This window comes from Centrocercus urophasianus, unplaced genomic scaffold (assembly GCF_019232065.1).
Source record: "Centrocercus urophasianus isolate 14NV4802_14NV808 unplaced genomic scaffold, USGS_Curo_1.0 seq_12, whole genome shotgun sequence".
Lineage (NCBI taxonomy): Eukaryota > Metazoa > Chordata > Aves > Galliformes > Phasianidae > Centrocercus > Centrocercus urophasianus.
The window spans coordinates 13,329,877-13,347,818 of NW_024884364.1; the positions used below are offsets into that span (position 1 = coordinate 13,329,877).

General features: G+C 39.1%; 1 protein-coding gene across 1 annotated transcript in view; it reads left to right on the forward strand.

The window, feature by feature from the left end:
* The first annotated feature begins 2,798 nt into the window (after window positions 1–2,798).
* Window positions 2,799–17,942, forward strand: part of EPHA3 (EPH receptor A3) — a 205,397-nt gene continuing 190,253 nt past the window's right edge. Inside the window, exon 1 of the mRNA XM_042810528.1 lies at window positions 2,799–2,859. The gene's annotated coding sequence lies outside the window, so the exon portion shown is untranslated. The remainder of the gene's footprint in view (window positions 2,860–17,942) is intronic.

A 17,942-nucleotide genomic window follows, 5' to 3' on the forward strand; every position in this document is an offset into this window, starting at 1 on the left:
GAGATACTCTAAAAAATTGTTCTTGCTCTCAAAGCTCAGATCCCAGGTACAACATCAGGGGAGATCTCTTACTGATTCATTTACTTTGCTAGAAAACAAACTAGTTAAAATTCTTGCCCTTAATTGTGATGAGAAAAAGCTTGAACTTTGTTTTCTGGTTTACAAACTTTCTTAACTGAAAGTGTGCTGGCATGGGTGTTTGTCATAGGTCTATTTTGCTTGCTCTATAAGCTTCACCTGTTAGAGGGATGGTAAAGTGTGGTGACAGATATCTGCTCTCTGAACCTGTAGCTGGGGCATCCAGCTGTAGTGGGGCCCATGCTGGAGTTTAGCTACCTATTGGCATTAGACCAACACAGTCCTTTTGTGGGCACACTGAATACTGAATGGCACCCATGTCCTTATTCTGCTGCCTGTGGGTACTTCATGCAGGAGTACTTGGCAATCTGCTGAACCTTCTCAGAGAGCAGCAGGGAGTTGACATTGCAGGGGCACAGAGAGATGTGGGCAGCGATGCTGAGTGCTGATCTGCACCTTGAGGGCATGCTCTCTCTGCTAGGCTGGTTGGTAAGTCTGGAGAGGAAAACCACCACCAGGGTGTGGCACAATTCCCTGTGTAGTTTTCCAGATGAGATTGATGAATTTGGACTGAATTTATAAATTCCAGAGTGGCTGCAATCATGTTTTCAAGGAGCTCATTCTTAATGAATAAATATATTACTTAAGTTTACTCCTGAGTGATTTGAGTGAGCAACTTCCTGCCAAGTAATTTACCTCAGAAGTCATACTTCCTTCATCACCATGTATTTCGGATGCACAGCATCTTGTCCCAGGAGATCCACAATATGTGGGATTTTGTAGTCACAAAAGCAAGAACTGCACTTTTTCCTTTTGAATTCTTATTAGTGTTTCCTTTTTAGAGATGCAAACCCTGCTTCAGAGACGTCTGCCTTGGGCCCTGCACGCTCAACATGAGACTGACTGATTTCTTTCTTTGTGTAGATGATTAAGAATTTAATGATTGATAAAAATAAGAGCTAAAGAAATATATGATGTTGGGTTATGCTATTTCTGTAAGCTTAGTAAAGATGTTTTGCTTACTGATATAGGTAGAAAATCAAAATACCATTGTTTTCTTTTAAAGTGGTGTATTACTGCAGGGAAAATATTTTTCCCTCACTTGGATGGAACAGCAGCTCATTTGTGGTAGTGTAGCACTGAAAATATACATATGGTACTTCACATACACAGACAAATGCATGTGTTTATGATTGTTGATGACATGGTCTGATTTCTAGTACTGTATGTCTGCTGGATTTTCCTACTGTGTATTTTGTTGTACATCTCAATAACAGGGAAAAAAAAAAAAAGCTTTTTATTTTTTTAAGTGATAACCAAAATTAAACAACCAGTAGAAGAAAAATGCCAAAATAATACACGTAGGATACAAATTGGTCAACTTAGCAGATTCATAGCTAATTGCCGTCATTTTTCTTTTCAGTCCTATTCTTTTTGCACCTAGTCCTAGTCCTATTTTCTTTTAGCGCCAATATACCCAGACCATCTGGTTCTGGGAACAGTGTCAACCCTTCAGGGTTGTCAGGAGAAGGGTCGTTGTTGTCAGTAGGAGCTGAAGCTGCTTAGGCTGTTAGAGTGGCCACCTCTAGCAGAACTATCATGCTCAGATGTTAAAATTCCCTTGAGTATGGTGGGATTTCTTTCCTTGTTGCCTGTAATTTCCATTTTGAAAGAAAAAGAAGCCAAATCAGCAAAGAAAAAATGGGTCCAAATTGCAGATAATAAATATTGAAGGTGCACTAATTAGTGCAATCATGAAAAATGTTGTGTTTTATACAAATACTTCATTGGCTTGTATTTTTGTAGAGATTCTTTATGTTTCTTTGCACCTGTTCTGCTTCATGTGAATGAATAAATGCTTAGCTAGGAAACTGTAATGGAATTTATCTTTGTGCTTGTGAAAATGTAAGTAAACAGCAAAGAATATCCTTCACCATATTTTGTTTGTTTGTTTTACTTGTCATGTTTTAAAACAGATTTTAAAACATTGTGATTAGATGGGCTGGAAAAAGTCTATTTTGGATTGCTTGCAAATAAAATCTAATAAAATCAAATAATAATAACAAAAAAGATAATGGTGATTAATTGATGGCACTCTGTAAGTTGCTTTGTCTGAACTTGAAACATTGTAAATAATTATTTTTGCATTTAAGGTGTTAAACTTGACATTCAGAAAACAGTTCACTACTACAAGACAATTTGAGAACAAATTAGATAAGAAGGAAGAAAGAGCTTAAGGGAAAGACTTTAATCTGCATTCATTATTTATTCTTTTTTCTGAGAATATTATTTATGCCAAATATAGGCCTTTAATCAAAAAATGATTAAAATATTCAGATCTCACATACATACTGAGATGCATTGACCCAAATTTTATCCATCCAAGGGGGAAACCCTGTAGTTTGTGCAGCTGATGGAACCTCTCTGTTCCCACCCCCTGCTGTAATTAATTTGGACAAAGATCCGTTGTTTATTTTCGTCACTTTTTTGTTTTGAAAAGTTCCTGTGTCTGCTGTTCATACCATGTTTTAAGATAAACAAGGCAATCCTTTTCATTTGTCTGTCTTTTTCTTCTTTGTAGCTATCTGCCAGGCCACCTGAACAAATCAACTGCTTCACAAGATCCTCAAATAAACACATCTTTTACTAAAAGTAACTGAGGTTAACTGGACAGAGGCAAATGAAACTCATTCTTCTTCATTTTATCTTTTTGTAGTTAATCTGCTGGATTCAAAAACAATTCAAGGGGAGCTGGGCTGGATCTCCTACCCATCACATGGGGTGAGTTCACTAGACTGTGAAATGGAAAAGTGCTTCTGCGGACCAATGTGCTATTTAACCATTGTTTCCTCTTCAGAGGACACTGTGCAATAGCTGTAGTTCTTTGGAGCTTCAAAAATAGTCTGCTCTAAACTTGAAATGTATTGTTTATAAAGTTATGGAGCCTTTTCTCTAGAATATATATCACACACTGTGTATAATCCCCATGAAGAGTTTCTTAAGGAAAATGTTCACTGAACAACAGAAAGAACAAACCTGTGTTTAAGCACCACTCCTTCTTCTATTGCAATGCATATTTCTAAGAGATACCACAGAACTGTTTTATAATAGTGCTTTGATGATTTTGTCACATCATGGGGGAAGGTTGAATAATAACTGTGTGATATAAGAACTCATTTGGTAAAGTCTGTGCTGAATTTTTCAGGTATTGTTATTTATTAGTTATAACGTTATCAAAGAAATCAAAGAAATCAAAGAAATCCCTTTACTGTATGGGAACTGCTAAATCACGGCCTGAACCACTGACTGATCACCTGAGGCAAGCACGGAGTCAGCCCTGGGAGCACAGGTGAAGGCAATTCATCTGTGTGACCAGAAAGGGTGGAGCCTGGCTGCACCTCTCTTAGACCCATTTAAGAGCTGACTGCCAGGGGGGAAGGATCTCTTTTTGGAGATTGCTCCCTTGGGAATTTTTTACTGTAAGCCTAGGAAATAGGTGAGCATTTCATTTATTTTTGATTATTTTTTCTCTCCACTGTGATAGTCTTAATAGTTATATGACTTGTAAAATACTGGTCTATCCATGCCGCTCTGCTAATTGTAAATTTGCTGATTGTATGTTTACTTTGTATCCAGATTCAATGAAACCGTGAGTTCTGTCTGGATTAGTGCAGTCTTAAATAATCTGTGCTTTAATGTTTGCTAATGCTGTTATTTTAGGACAGCATTTGCCACCGTTTTTTGCCAGCTTAATGTTATTGCCTAGCTGTCTAGTGGCACTGTTATTTGGTCGCTCCTCAACTTGCTGTGTTGCTGTGAAATGTATATGTGTTCTGGTGTGTATTCTTTCTTTCTACACTGCATAGTGCAGATGTTGAAGGAGGCTCCCAAGTTGCTGCATTTTGTCTACTGACCAAAGGAGCCTACCTGGTACACTGAAGCCTTAATACCTGAATCTTCCCTTGCCCTTAGAAAAGGCTGTGCTTTCAAGCCTTTTCTGAAAGAATGTGTTCCAAGACCTGCAGCTCCTTCTCTTTCTGCTCCGTAACTTGAACAGCACCACACATGGTGGTGCTTTGGTTCCTTCCTCTTCTGCTAGTCTTATTTCAGTCCTCCATCTTTAAATGATGACTCCTAGAAGCTTTTGCGTGTCTTTGTGCCTTTGTCTCCTGCTCTACAAATTAACCTCTGCCAGAGTTTATTGCTGCTTCTAAGTCTTTGGGAAACACTGTTTCTAGTCATGATGAGGGTGGGATTCAGTTTTTAAAACTGAAGTAGTGCCTTCTTGGTTATTAACTATTATACAGGTATCTAGCAGTACCTAAGAATGAAGTCTTGGTTTACTGTCGGAGTTTACACATCTCTTGCTGTGTCTCTGAACAAATTGTTCCATTCTCATGGGGAAGAGGGTTCAAGTTTCTTTCTAGTGGCTGTTCCTGCTGACTTTTCCCAACGAGAAACATTTATAAACAGGATGTCCAAGAGGGAACTCTCCAACAATTTTCAAGCTCCACAGTTTATCAACCTTTCTTGTCTTAACTTTTTTTTTTCTCTGAGGTTTTTTTTTTTTTGTTTCTCACTCAGCTGCCCTGCACTTCTCTGCTTTACTCTGCTCTGTTTGTCTTGCAGCTGTGCAGATCTACTGCTCTGCTCCCTGCAGCTGTGCCTCTCTTGCTTTGAGTGCCTAAAGCAGTTGGTAGGGAATTGAGGTATCTTGAGGGCTGTAAGAAAAACAGATGTGCTGCATTATCCCATCAGAAAGAGCCTCCTGATCTCTCAAAACAATTTTATTAGCCTCTGCAAGTTTGTGTCAGGTAATTCTAGCAAAACTTGTTCTTGACTGTGCATGCTGTTCTTACTTACTGTAATATCCATATACACTGAAGCCAAACTAAATAATGGAATTTTACTGATGTCCTTACAAGGTAGTGAAATTCCTCATTAAAAATCACATAGTAAATTAATGTAGATCGTGTACTGTGAGTGTTTTTGTAGAAGAACTAAGGATCTTCAAAGTGTGCCCTTCAAAGTGTTGTGAAATTGTAAGATAGCCTATTGAAACATCAATGTAAAGCATGAAAATACTGTTATGTATCCTACTGAATACCCTACTCGAATATTTCTGTAAAATGGTGACAACTTGAACGTATGAAAGAGGGATCTTTTCTTTTTACAGCCCATTATTTATAGTCAATTAATTAAACCTGGTAAATATGGCTGCATCTGTCTCTGAGCTAACTAAAATATGAACTTAAACTTTAGTGGAAAAACATTATAATAAAGATGTCACATCATGCTGAAAGATTGCTAATAGCATAGCGGTGATTTACAGGGTAAAGTTAATAGAGCTACACTTGAGGCTGTGATTCACAAATGAGTATACTGGTGCTGTGCCAATTCTTCTTCAGTGTGCAGCAGCATTCTCATCTGAAGTAAAAAATGTCAATGTATGGAGGAGTGTGACTTACAGAAATTTTGTAAAAAATAATTTATCTGAAGTGTTTAATATGCCTGTTAGAAGGCTAGTCGTTTTTATCTGATCTGTACATGATATTGATTTCTAGCAAAGTGATCCAAACTGGTTGGTTGTCACTTTCAGCATTCAATGGCTATTCTTTCTTCTTCAAGTCTGATTTGATTTGGGCATATATAATAATAGCTTTCGAGAAATTCCTGAATATTCATGTTAAGATTCATAGCTCATTTGTATTCAACGATTTTTGTGTCCCACATAAGAACCCTCTGGCGGCAGTGTTTTAGACTATGGTTAGTAATATCACCCTGTAAGAATGTGATCTCTCCTTGAATCATCCCATGCAGCCACAGCCTTGGCATCAGGAACGCTGATCTGGTCAAGCTTATTAAAATCTCTTAAGTACAAAACACCATCCCCTCTAGATAGCAAGGCAACTGAATTAAAAATATAGTAGTTGGCTTTGGTGCTCAAGTGTGATTGGCAGCAGCCAGAAGGCCTGTATCCTCTGCTACCATCTTCAGCACCTGCCTAGGCAACCTTTTTGTAATGCCAATCAGTCAAATACCAGCTCCATTTCTATAGGTTTCATTAAAGGGGGAAGAAAGAAGAGCTACTTAGTCTGTGCAGAGTATATTATTGATATGCTGATTAAGCATAAAGAGAGTGATCATTAACTGCAATTCACATAAATTACAGCAGCACAGATGTGGGGGTTGGGAGGATGAAAAAGCAAGTCACTTTAATAATGTACAATAGAAATGTGATGGATAATTCATACAGGACAAAAAGAGTGGAGTCTAAATCCTGCTCTGCATATTCATGTGAGTAGTTGTATTGGTTTCAGTGTATTTTCTTATTTTGGTAAGAGAGATGTTTCTAATTTGAAACATTGCTAAATTGAAACACCAAACTAAATTAGTTCTGTGTTCTTCGGGAGGTTTGGAAAATTGTGTCATAAGAACAGTGCATTGTTCTACAGTCACCCAAATTCTGACATGATCTTTACATGTTTATTGCACATACTGATAGACTTGATAGTTCTTTGGTCCTCTTTTGGGTAGTTGGTTGAAAAGTAAAAGAAGAAATTGTTCCTTTTTTTTTTTTTTGCTTACAGCTAGAGGAAAAAATGTTCTGATATTTATTATTATAATATAGATAATTGTTAAAAACACCCTCTTCCTGCCCAACTCTGTCCTGTACACAACCAGTAAGTTGTAAGCAAAATCAAAAATTAGGGGTTGGGAAATAGAAACTTCTCCAATGATCAAATGCCATATCTCTAAGTCCCTAAGTGTTTTTTTTTTTTTTTTTTTTTTTACCCATCTGACCTGAGAGTTAGGCATGTTCATTATCATAAACTCTGGGATGCATACTTGAGCTGCTGACTGTACACTGAAGTGCTTTCAAAATCTGTTGTAAATATTCACTTCTTCTTAGTTCTTGCTCTCATAATCATTTGGACAGAACAAGTTGTTGCTCTCAATGATGGAAACTTCATTAAGTATTAGTGGAGAAGCAGATAATGTTCCCTGTTTCTATAATAATAGTTTGTGTTGTGTGAGGAAGGCCAGAACATATGTTATGGAGATTGATTGAGAGTTTTTTCCATGAACCAAAATTGGGTTAGAATTGAAAATCTTGAGTACAAATGAGGAAAACGTCTCCTTTCTTATATTTCAAAAGCCTGCAAGTAGTTTGTCGCATTAGATTTCGCCTGCCCACAAAAGTGAGTCTCCCAGGCTGCATTTGTTCTGGTTGCAATAATCTGCTAACATGTGGCACTGTAAAATCTTCTGGCTTTTTTTTTTTTTTTTTTTTTGGTGGGATATCATGGATTCAGTGACAGAAGAAAAGTCAGAATAAATAAGGCACTTGGGTACTGCTTGTGACTAGATGAAAGTAGAGAAGAATGTGGGTGTAATGATGTTTTGAGTGTGATTAAGGTACGCTCAAACAAACTGTATTCAGTAGTCAGTTATCTTAGCTGCTGGGAACAGAAAGTTTCTGTTTATATGACAGAGATTCTCAAGATTAATAAGTATTTCCATGAGTACTGGAAATAATGTGGCTCATTTTCCTGCAGCTTTAAGTCTTGTGGTTAATTGTGTCCCTGCAATTGAAGCTCTTCTTGCAGTGGGTCCTTAATGCCATTGGGTTTCCTCATATATTGCTGCAGCCTTCTACTGAGCTTGAACATACAGAAAGTTTCTCTGACCTCACAAAGTCCCTCATTTTTACATGGCTGCAGATCTGAAGGACAGCTCAGCCTTCAGTTAAACTTGAAACTAGACAACAAATACAGAAATCTATGAGCGTGATCTAAATTTAATTTTCTTTTAATGCTGATTGGCATCTTTGTATGTATATTTTTTTGTGTCTGGGATGTAAAACTTATCTTGTCAGCTATTAAATTATACTGTATTTAAAGTGGAGGATGTTACCAAACTTACGAGAAGGTTGTGAAAATGTGTGTCAAAGTGAAACGATATCAAACAATTGGTGTGATTCAGAAGAATTGAAATTAAAAAAAAAAAAAAATACTCTTATTCTATATGCTTCTTATTCAAGTGCTTGTTTTTTCAAAATGGAAGCAGGCATGTTATTCTATTACATTTTCCCTACTCATTAGTAGTGGTATTTCCTTAGTACTTCTGTTAACATTCCGTCACAAACAGGGTTTATACATGTTTTGCCTGAGGTCTGGTCTCCTTATAGCTTTATGTATTTCCTACTGTCACTCTGCCTTTCAGGACTTGTGTATCAGGTCTGAAATTTAAGCAGGCTATTTTGATGATTGGAAGTCAAACTAACCACAGGGGATTCTGTTTTTGTGAATTGTAGACTTTGTTTCATTTTGCTCTGAAAAGCTGATTGAAAAAATAAATGCTTTCAGTTAATATTCACTGATTTTCTTTAACTGAAATATCTGCCTTTAGTGTACTTGGGAAGTGTATTCCTTTCATTTTATTCTCCTTTCTTCAAAATAATGTGTATAAAGAAATTGTACTGTAGTTTCCATAAACTCTTCCTTTCGCCTCCCATTTCCTGTAGTCAAACATGTTGGTTCTTCTCTGTAGACACTTTTTTTCTAGTAGAATAAAACAGCTTAAGTATATATTTTTCATAAATACAATGTAAATGATTTTGCTTTGCAGAGAGGCATTTAGGAATCTTCCTGCTTAGAATTAATGGATTTTAGTTCAGACTTGGAGCCTACCTCAGTCTGTGGATGCTTCCTTTACACTAAATCTGGACATGAGAGAGGGAGTACTGGTGCTGTGTTATTTTTTTCCCCCCCTTTCTGACAGCAATTAATATTAATGATTTAAAAAGACATGCAAGATGATTATTTTATTCTATGAATGCTGTTAAACTGGTGACAAATTTATTAGTTCTGCTTTCTGAATATAATGTGTACTGTTTCTGTAGGCATCAGAACTTTGACAAATGTTCATCAGTACGTACTTTGGTTGTATTTTAGCTTGCTTTGACTTTTTGTGCTCTATCTCCAGCTGGTTTCACTAAGAATGCATTTAAAAGAGGAGCTTAAATGGAAAAAATTTAGGTGGAATTGGGTGAAAAAAATGAGGGAAATATTTTGAAAAAGCTCAAGATCCCAGTGTTAGCTCAAAATTATGACTTCTGTGTGGTCAGTTGTTAGTCCTTATTAACAAGAGAAATGCTGCTTTAAAATTTAGCGCGCAGAATATCCTATAGGTGTGTTCATTTGATAACTGCATCGTCCAGTTACTTGAAAAATCCAGCATGATCATAAAAATTCTGTGTTTCAGCACACTTAAAATAGCTGTTAACTTGATATTAAGTTAAATGTGTGCTGCTTTTCACTAGCAGCCTACTAACATAGGTTTCATGATGTGATATAAAGGGAGAGGGAAGCTTTTTCGTGTGCTATCTTTTGAAATTGGGTTTTGTTATTTCTTTTAACCATCTCCCTTCAAATTAGGATGGCATTTTTCTTTTTTAAATAGAAACAACCCCAAAAAGCTAAATGCACAGTAAGTGCGACGTTCCATTTTTATAAGTGATAATTACTGAGGAGAAAACCCCACATACTTGCCTCATCAGTCATCCTACTGATGGTTGCTGAAGTTTCAGCGTCAGTTTTCTGTGGTATCAAATTGAAAAGAAAGAAAGAAGAAAGGAAAAGGGCAAGTTTTAACGTCTGTTCCAAAACTTAAATAAAGATCTCATTTGGACTGGGAGCTGCAGATCCTCCAGCTTCCCCTTGTTAGCATTCCAAGCTCAGAACCAGCGTTACTGCCCTCGTGGGCAGTGTTATTTCTGTCAGCCCCGTCAGCACAAACGGACCGCTTGTGAGCAGCTCCCTGATGGCCCCGATCACCGTTAGCTACTTTTCCCTTCGTAAAGAAATGCTTGCTCCATAACTTTGTTGTGTTTGGATGTATTTGCATAAAACAAAGCGCAGTAATTACCATGGAACGCTGCGTTGTTTATCAACGGAGTTGATTTTTAAGACCGTGCTTTCACTTTTCCAGACCGGTTCTCCAAGGAGCAGCCTGAGCCGTCACAGCGCGGCCACCTGAGGCGGTGGGCGCGCTCCCATTTCGAGCCCGCCGGGCGGAGCCGTGCGGGTGGCGCCGTTAGCACCCCCAGGCGCCCCTCGGCTCGGCAGGCGGCGCTGTCTGGTGCGGCGCGGCCCCGGCCCCGTGAGGGAAGGATCGTGCCGACCGCAGCCTGCGCCTTCTGCCCCGCCCGTGTGGGTCTATCCTGTGGCTGTGGCGCTGCCCCCCTTCGTATTCACTCAGGTTAGGACGAGCGGGCTATGTGGCAGCGCTTGCGGTAGTCGAGAGGCTTTGGAGCAGAAGCTGGTTGTGATGGAACGCGTGTCACATCCTTGCGTTCCGCTTTTCATCTGTGGTTGAGCTGTGTGAACGCCGGGGTTAAGGGCTTTTTGCACTGTGCCTAGACACGATCTTAGGCGTAATATGGTAACGAAAAGTGTGAGTTCTGCACGGTGACTCTCGGTCCTTTTGTCTGAGCGTTAGTTTTCCCTTCCTACCTTGATGTCTCTCACACCAGAACTGCGATTTCAGCTGCAGAGGCCCAGCGGCATAATTAAGATGTGCGAGTTGTCTGCTGGCACGTGCCTGCGTGGGCTGGTGTGTGCTTTGTGTGCCGCGATTACCGGCGGTCAGCATTGCCCTTCCTCAGGGGGCTGGTGCCTGCTTTCTAGGCTGCAGGGGAAAAACGGAAACTGCTCCATCTGCATTCTTGTTTCAGAAGCAACTTAAACTAAAAGCCTGAAGTGAAGTCTCTAAATCTACAGGACTGTAGCTGCTTGCGGCAGTTGTAGCCCTGAGGCTTATTTTCTAAATTAGATGTGAACAATGGCATATAGAACTTCCTGATAGAAAGGTTTGGAACAGCAACAGTTACAGCTTTTGCACTGTGTGCTTCATCAGTTCTCTTTGACTGAGAGTGTTACAGGTAGATTTCAACCAACAGCCTTTATTTAAGGTCTATTTAAATGTCATCAGTATGGACAAAAAAAAAAAAACCCAAACAAACAGTGAGGGGAGGGTGAACTAGTTTGCTGCACTCTGATGTTGCCCTAAAGTTAATACCTTTAAAGTTGAAACTGTGGGTTCTTATTATAGATCAGGCTGTAGTGTGGTATAATTCAGGTTTTACTTTTTGTTTGGAATCATTTTCTAAACTTCCATATTGAAATTTGCTTCAGTTTCTGAGGTGCTGATTGTTAAAAATCGTGAACTGTTACTTGGTACAGTTTCAAGGAGGCTCTCTAGCCCTGCCGAACCATTGCCAACATCAGCTTTGGTTTTGTGTAGTGAACTCCATTGAAGCCTCTATAGTGAAGATACCACAGACTCTGCAGGCAGGTGGTTCCAGTACTGCACTGTCTTTGTGTGGGAATAATCCTGCCTGATACCTGTCTTGAAAAATGCAGACACAATTTGTAGCCTTTTTTCTTCTTACACCATCTGTTACTTCTGAGGAGAGCTTTGCTGTGTTAGTCCTATTCGAGATGATGCAGTCTGCAATTACATCACTGTGTAGCTTTTCTCTTTACAAGACCAAACAAGTCTTGCTTTCTCACCTCCTATGCTTCTGTCCCCTAACTCTCTGAATATTAGTCATCATGCCATACTTGTCTATACAGTACCTTTCTCATCTGGAAGAGATGAAGATGTGAAAAGCCCCTGTGAGGATAGTGGGGAAGATCTTAGAATGCTGTGAAGTAGGAACATAGGTACCTAATCTGGGTGCTAATTAGGTGTGTCAGTTTAGAAGCACTTGAAGTTATTGCTTGTATTTTACCTTTTCCACCCAGATAACTGACAAGAAGTTGGTTCTGGAGAAGTTAAGATTTCTTAAGAAAAAAGGGTAGCAGCATGCTGTGCCTTAGGTCTCCACAACTCCTACAGATGTCGCCTACACTAGTTTGTTTTCCGAAACCTCTTGTAAGGAGAAATTTATCTAGAATATGTATGTTTTCTAAGCCTTCTATTTTTTTTTTTTTTTTAGTCTTATTAACTTTTTCCGTAAGAGCCAAGAATTTTAAGCTCATGTTTTCTGCCCAAAAAGGAGATTTTAATTATGGTTGAGTGGCAGGAGCTTTTTTATGGCCAATAACTTCTTGATTCAAGTGGTTATTGTTCGCTTTTTAAAACAAACATGTTTCTTGAGGGTGAGCAAGGATTGAAAAAAAATGAGAGATGAGGTAATCATGGAAGCTAAACTGAAATGAAAGTGATAACTGGGTAGAATGACATTAAACAGCCATAGCATATGTGAAGAGAAGTGTTAGGTGTGAGGGCGGGTGAAGAATCTAGACTGAAATCTGTGGAAAGGAACTTACATTTAAACTGCTTGTGGAGCTATTCCTTGCTGCCTTCCATCTGGAAGGTGTGGAGATTCTCATGTGATAGTAGGGAATAAAGATGCCACAAAAGCCTTTGGCTTCTGCAGAAGGGAGGCAGTTTGGGTTAACTCCTAGCATCCCTGTGACTCTGGCTCCTTCCTTAATATTGCAGTGATGTTTGTGCCTGTTGTCTTTTCAAAGCTTTGCCTTTACAAACATCTGTGTAAATATTTGCTACAAGTTAAAAAAAAAAAAAAAAACAGTATTCTTTTCCGCTTCTTGCAGAATGCAAAACTAAAATCTCAACCAGGACTTCAGAAGTTAATTTCTTTGTGGCTGTGTAGTTTCATCCATAACGTGCAGTGCATTCCATCAAACTTACGGGATGTGTAACCTGGCAAAGCAAACACTGCTACTGGAACTGGAGCGTTTATATTCCCTGATATCCTTGTGTTACCTGTTTAACTTTTGCTAATACTTTTGTGACACTTTATTAATAAAATGTAACATGTCCATGACAGTAATTTAATTTTACTCTGAAACATGGTAATAAATGTTTGAACTGTAGAGCATTTATGTAGAAGTGTTTTAGCCTGAAGAAATGTTTAGAGGAGAAGCTGAGCTGTGCTTCTCCCACTGGCACTACAATTTAGCAGTGTATATTCAGAAGTAAATGGTTTTCAGATTAGAACATCCTCTTACAATGAAACCATCCAGAGGCATGAACATCAAAAAGATCAGGAGAACAGTACTGCATAGATGAAAGACAGGCAGATGGGTGGTGAAGCAGTCCATGCACAAAATGAACATGCTGCCCTTGTGGAAGCTTAACTGAATGCCTGGTTTGCCAGGGCTGTATGACTTCTGCATAATTTTGTCTTGTAGACTGGGAATTGACCCATGCAATTGGAAAAGGAGGTATTGACTTTAAAAACAAACAAACAAAAAAACAAACCAGAGAGTGGAATTGTATGTGCCAACAACTGTTCCCAAATCTTAGTACAGACCAGTTACTGATTTTCAGTGCTGCTGAATCTTCCATTTGCATACTGTTTTAAGAGAAAGTTGTGAATCATCTTTCTCATGCTGTAGCAGAAGTTGCATTGTGGGTTACCCTACTTCTGAGTCCCTGAGGAGTTTGTGTTTTTGGAGTATCAGTTAATAAAATGGAAACAAACTGAGAAAATTCTGGGAATAAGAAGTAAATGGAAGTGTTGTTGCTCTTAAGATTTTAGGAAAGTTGTGACATGCTAAAATCTTGAAAATTCAATTGTATATTACTGCACTAGTGCAATGTCTTGATTTAGAAGGTGGAGGGCAGCATTGAATTCAGAGCTAACTTGTTAAAGCACTTATTATTAGAGATGCAAATTGAAACGTCCGCAATTTGTTGAGAAGTGGTAATTTTGAGGACTGAGCAAAGACGATGTGGTTTTACTTGACTAGGAGTTGTTTCAACAAGTAGAATGGCAGATCTCCATATAGGCAGTGAAAAAGAATATATTTCTGTTATTCAGCATATAATCTGTTAAAATTTATGCCTTTTTAAAAAAACTCAGGACTCAACAGAAGAGCAAGGAAGCATCTGAACTGAAACTATGCCTTCAGATTCTTTTGCGATGACTTATATGCAGCAGTTTGCAGTGTTATGTCTGCCATTGTATTCTATGCTACATGTATTTCATTATTTCTGGCATGTTTGGAAGTGTCTTTTTAAAAACCATATGCATTTTAACTGGTGCATGTTAGAGTTATTTACAAACACTGGTCAAATGTGATGTGTTTGTTTAACCTAGTTTACTAGCTGAGTTAAAGGCAGAACTGTGACCAAATAAAAACATGTTTTGGCATGGCCACTTGCAATACGTCTTAGAGAAATCAAATTCATTTAGTAAGAAGGGCGCTGTTTTTTTTTTTTTTTTCTATCTAGTTGTGCCTTGTTTAGAAAACTGATTTAAATATACAGAGTCAAATCTTTTTGCGTTCTTTCGTAAAACAGGGATTTTGAATTAAAACCTATGTGATTTTCCTCTTGCTTTCTAAATGTCCATAAAAAGTACTCCTCCAGTAAGAACCAAGAAAATAGACAGTCTACTTACAGTTTCTATTCTGTTTAATTATAAAAGCAAAACAAAAATGGGGAGAAACAAAACTACAAGTGATAGCATTCCATTCAGGTTTTTTTTTCTGTTAAATTTCCCTATTCTTCCATTACAGGAAAAAAAAAAAAAAAAAAACAATTTTCCTCTCCATATTTCTTGCCAGCAAAAGCTTTGAGTTGTCCATTTTTGCTGCCTTGTTACGAATGTCCACGTTCTATCCACGGTGTGGAAGCTATTTGAGGAATATGGTTGAATGCCAGACCTGCAGTCCCTTGGCATCCCCATGGGATGGGGACAATATAGAGGTTTTCTCAAGCACACTGTGGACTGGAGGAAGAATTTTAGTGATGTTGTCTGATACCTTAGCATTCCTGCCAAGGTACAAACGTTCTTGAGTTGAGTTGGTGACAACTTTCTGTCAAAGCTTCACCTGACTTGAATTCATCATAGAAGGTCTCCTAAAGTGTCGTTAATGGAGGGATGTTTGCTGAATGTGGTGCTATTTGTGCATCTCTGGAACACATGCATGTGTATGCAGATGCACGCTCACATATGGTGTATGTCTAAAAACAATAATGTATGATAAAAAAATACCAATTACACAGTTACCATGTTAGAATTGAATCCTGTCACATTTAGCTTGATCTATTCAGAAAATGGCAGTCCTGATACAAACTCTTTTTTTCCTCCTCCTTAACTTGTGAGGGCTGTTCCTGGTTTCAGCCACATTTGATGAAGTGGAGGGGAATGTAAATCTGATACATTTTACTCTTTGTGTCATGTGGGAAGGACTTGTTTTGAGCCGTTCTACTCAAGCTGTACTGTACTCTGTTAACCATTTCAGTATCTTCACAGAGGGCAGCCATTGTAAATGTCCAGCTCCAGAAAAGCCTTTTCAACAAAGCTCTGCATCTCTAAACCCAGTTGTTTGAGCACCAGATTTAAAAAAGATGTGTAAGATCAGAATTTCTCATTCCTCACATGTATAGAAACTGCTTATTTTAGCAAACTTCACTTCTCTGTGTTTTAAGGTGTGGTGTGTAAGGGGCAATGGCAAGTGATAGATATCATTCTACACAATTTGAGCATCTCACTGCTTGAAAATATAGTACTTGAATTTAAAAAGCTTCAGACGCATGTATATGCTTGGAAATCATTTCTTACATTTGTAGCAATTAAAATCCTTCTGCAAATTTCAAGCATTTCAGAGAAGAGCACTTCAGGGATGTGCATACATATTTACCATAGTTCACTTAAATGTAATTCCACATCCTAGTGGAAAAAAAAAAAAGGTCAAAAAAACCTCTTTTTTGAGTATTAACAACATTTGAAAGCTACATTCAAATGACCACTTCTCCTATATCTACTATTAATGGAAAAAGTGATACAGAAGTAAAATTGATGTTAGGTGGTCTTTATTCTGTGGCTTCACAAGGAACATAAGAACCATTCGGACAGCTGACATAGTTAACTTCCCATCTTTATGGTTTTGATAGTGTGGAATAGTTGAAAAGGTTTATGTAGGAAAAATGAAAGAGGAATAGTGAAAAGGATGTCTTGAACAGTGACCTAGATAAATTGCCTAAAAGCTGCCTAAATTTGGTTCTTAGTGCATGACAGAATGGCTTTTATCATAGCAAGTCTATCACACTGGACGAAGTTCAGGTTGGATAGAGCTCTGGTGTCTATAGTGCACTGATCGAAGTTGGTAACCAATGTGTGAACCTGTCTTAATTACAGAAATTGTGATGGATTTAACTTGTATGTAGCTGTATTTTACTTAGTTACAAGTAATGTGCCTGCACTAAGCATTGATTCGAACCATGGAGTAGTTTGGGTTAGAAGGAACCTTTAATCTTGTTCCAACCTTCCTTCTATGGGCGGGGATGCTTCCTGTACACCAGGTTGCTCAAAGGCCTCTGATTGCTCTAGTCTGGCCTTGAATTTCTCTAAGGAGGGGACATCCACAACTTCTCTGGGTAACCTGTTTCAGTGTCTCACCACCCTTACAACAAGGAATTCCCTTCTACTATGTGGTCTAGTCTACCCTCTCGTTGTTTAACTCCATTTCTCCTTCTCCTGTCACTAATCCTTCTCGTGTTGGGGGGCTCCAGAACTGGATGCAGCATTCCAGCTGTGGTCTCATGACAGCAGAGTAGAGGGGCAGAATCACTTCCTTCAACCTTCTGGTCATACTTATCTTGATGCAATCCAGGATATAATTGGCTTTCTAGGCTGCAAGAGCACGTTGCTGGCTCTCAATTAAATCTTTCATCAACCAACACTCCCAAATTCTTCTCCTCAGGGCTGCTCTCAAGCCATTCTCTGCCCAACCTGTATCTGGGCTTGAGATTGCTGACCCAGCTGCAGGACCTTACACTTGGCCTTGTTGAGCTTCATGAGGTTTACATGGGCCTCAGAGTGCACTTGATCCCTCTGTCCGTGTTGCCTACAGAGATGTTAAACTTTCTTTGCTGGTCCCAGAACCGATTCCTGAGGAACACCACTCATCAATAGTCTCCACTTGGACATGGACCCACTGACCACAAATCTGAGTGCAACCATCCAGCCAACTCCTTATCCAGTGTATTCAGTGAGTGGTCCATCCATCAAATCCACTTTTCTCCAATTTGGTGACTAGGATATCATGTGGGACAGGATCAAATGGTTTGCCCAGGTCCAGGTAGATGGCATCAGTTGCTCTTCCTTTATGATGGGGGAATGGATAAAAGGCCACCAGGTTTGTCAGCCATGACTTACCCTTGGTGAAGCCATTTTGGTTAACAACAATTACCTCATCTTTATTTTCCATGTGTCTTAGTAGAGCCTTCAGGAGGATCTGCTCCATGATCTTATGTCAACGGTTTAAGGGCTGGTTCGGCCCGGTTCTGTGACGAGCGGGGCGGAGGGATCTGCAGATCCGCGCCTCCGGAAAAAAAGGAAACAGGAGACCCCAAAATAATTAAAACAGCGGCACCGATCTGAGGAGAAACAAACTAATTTACGAAGTATATTATCGGAATGCAAGTTAACACACTATAATACAATATAATCAGAATTGAAGCTAATAAATCAAATATAAGGAGAGAGAGAATGTCCGAAAGATGGATAGGCCTCACCACAACGCTGAGGTGAGATGCGCAGTCCAGTTGAGCAGCAGGGAGACGGGAGCAGCACCCATGACGAAGGGCAGGCGAGAAAGAAAAAAATCAGGTGGCCTTGCCAGGAGTTAAACCTCCTCTCCCTGACCGCAAGGTCCCCTGGGGAATGTAGTTCTTCTTCTCTTCAGGGCAGGTACCCAGGACTTGAGCATTGACAGTTGAAGTCCCAGTGCCCCACATGATGTTATGATGTGGAATACCGAAAGCCAAAAATCACAAAACCATGACATCTTACCAGGCACAGAGGTGAGACTAGTTGA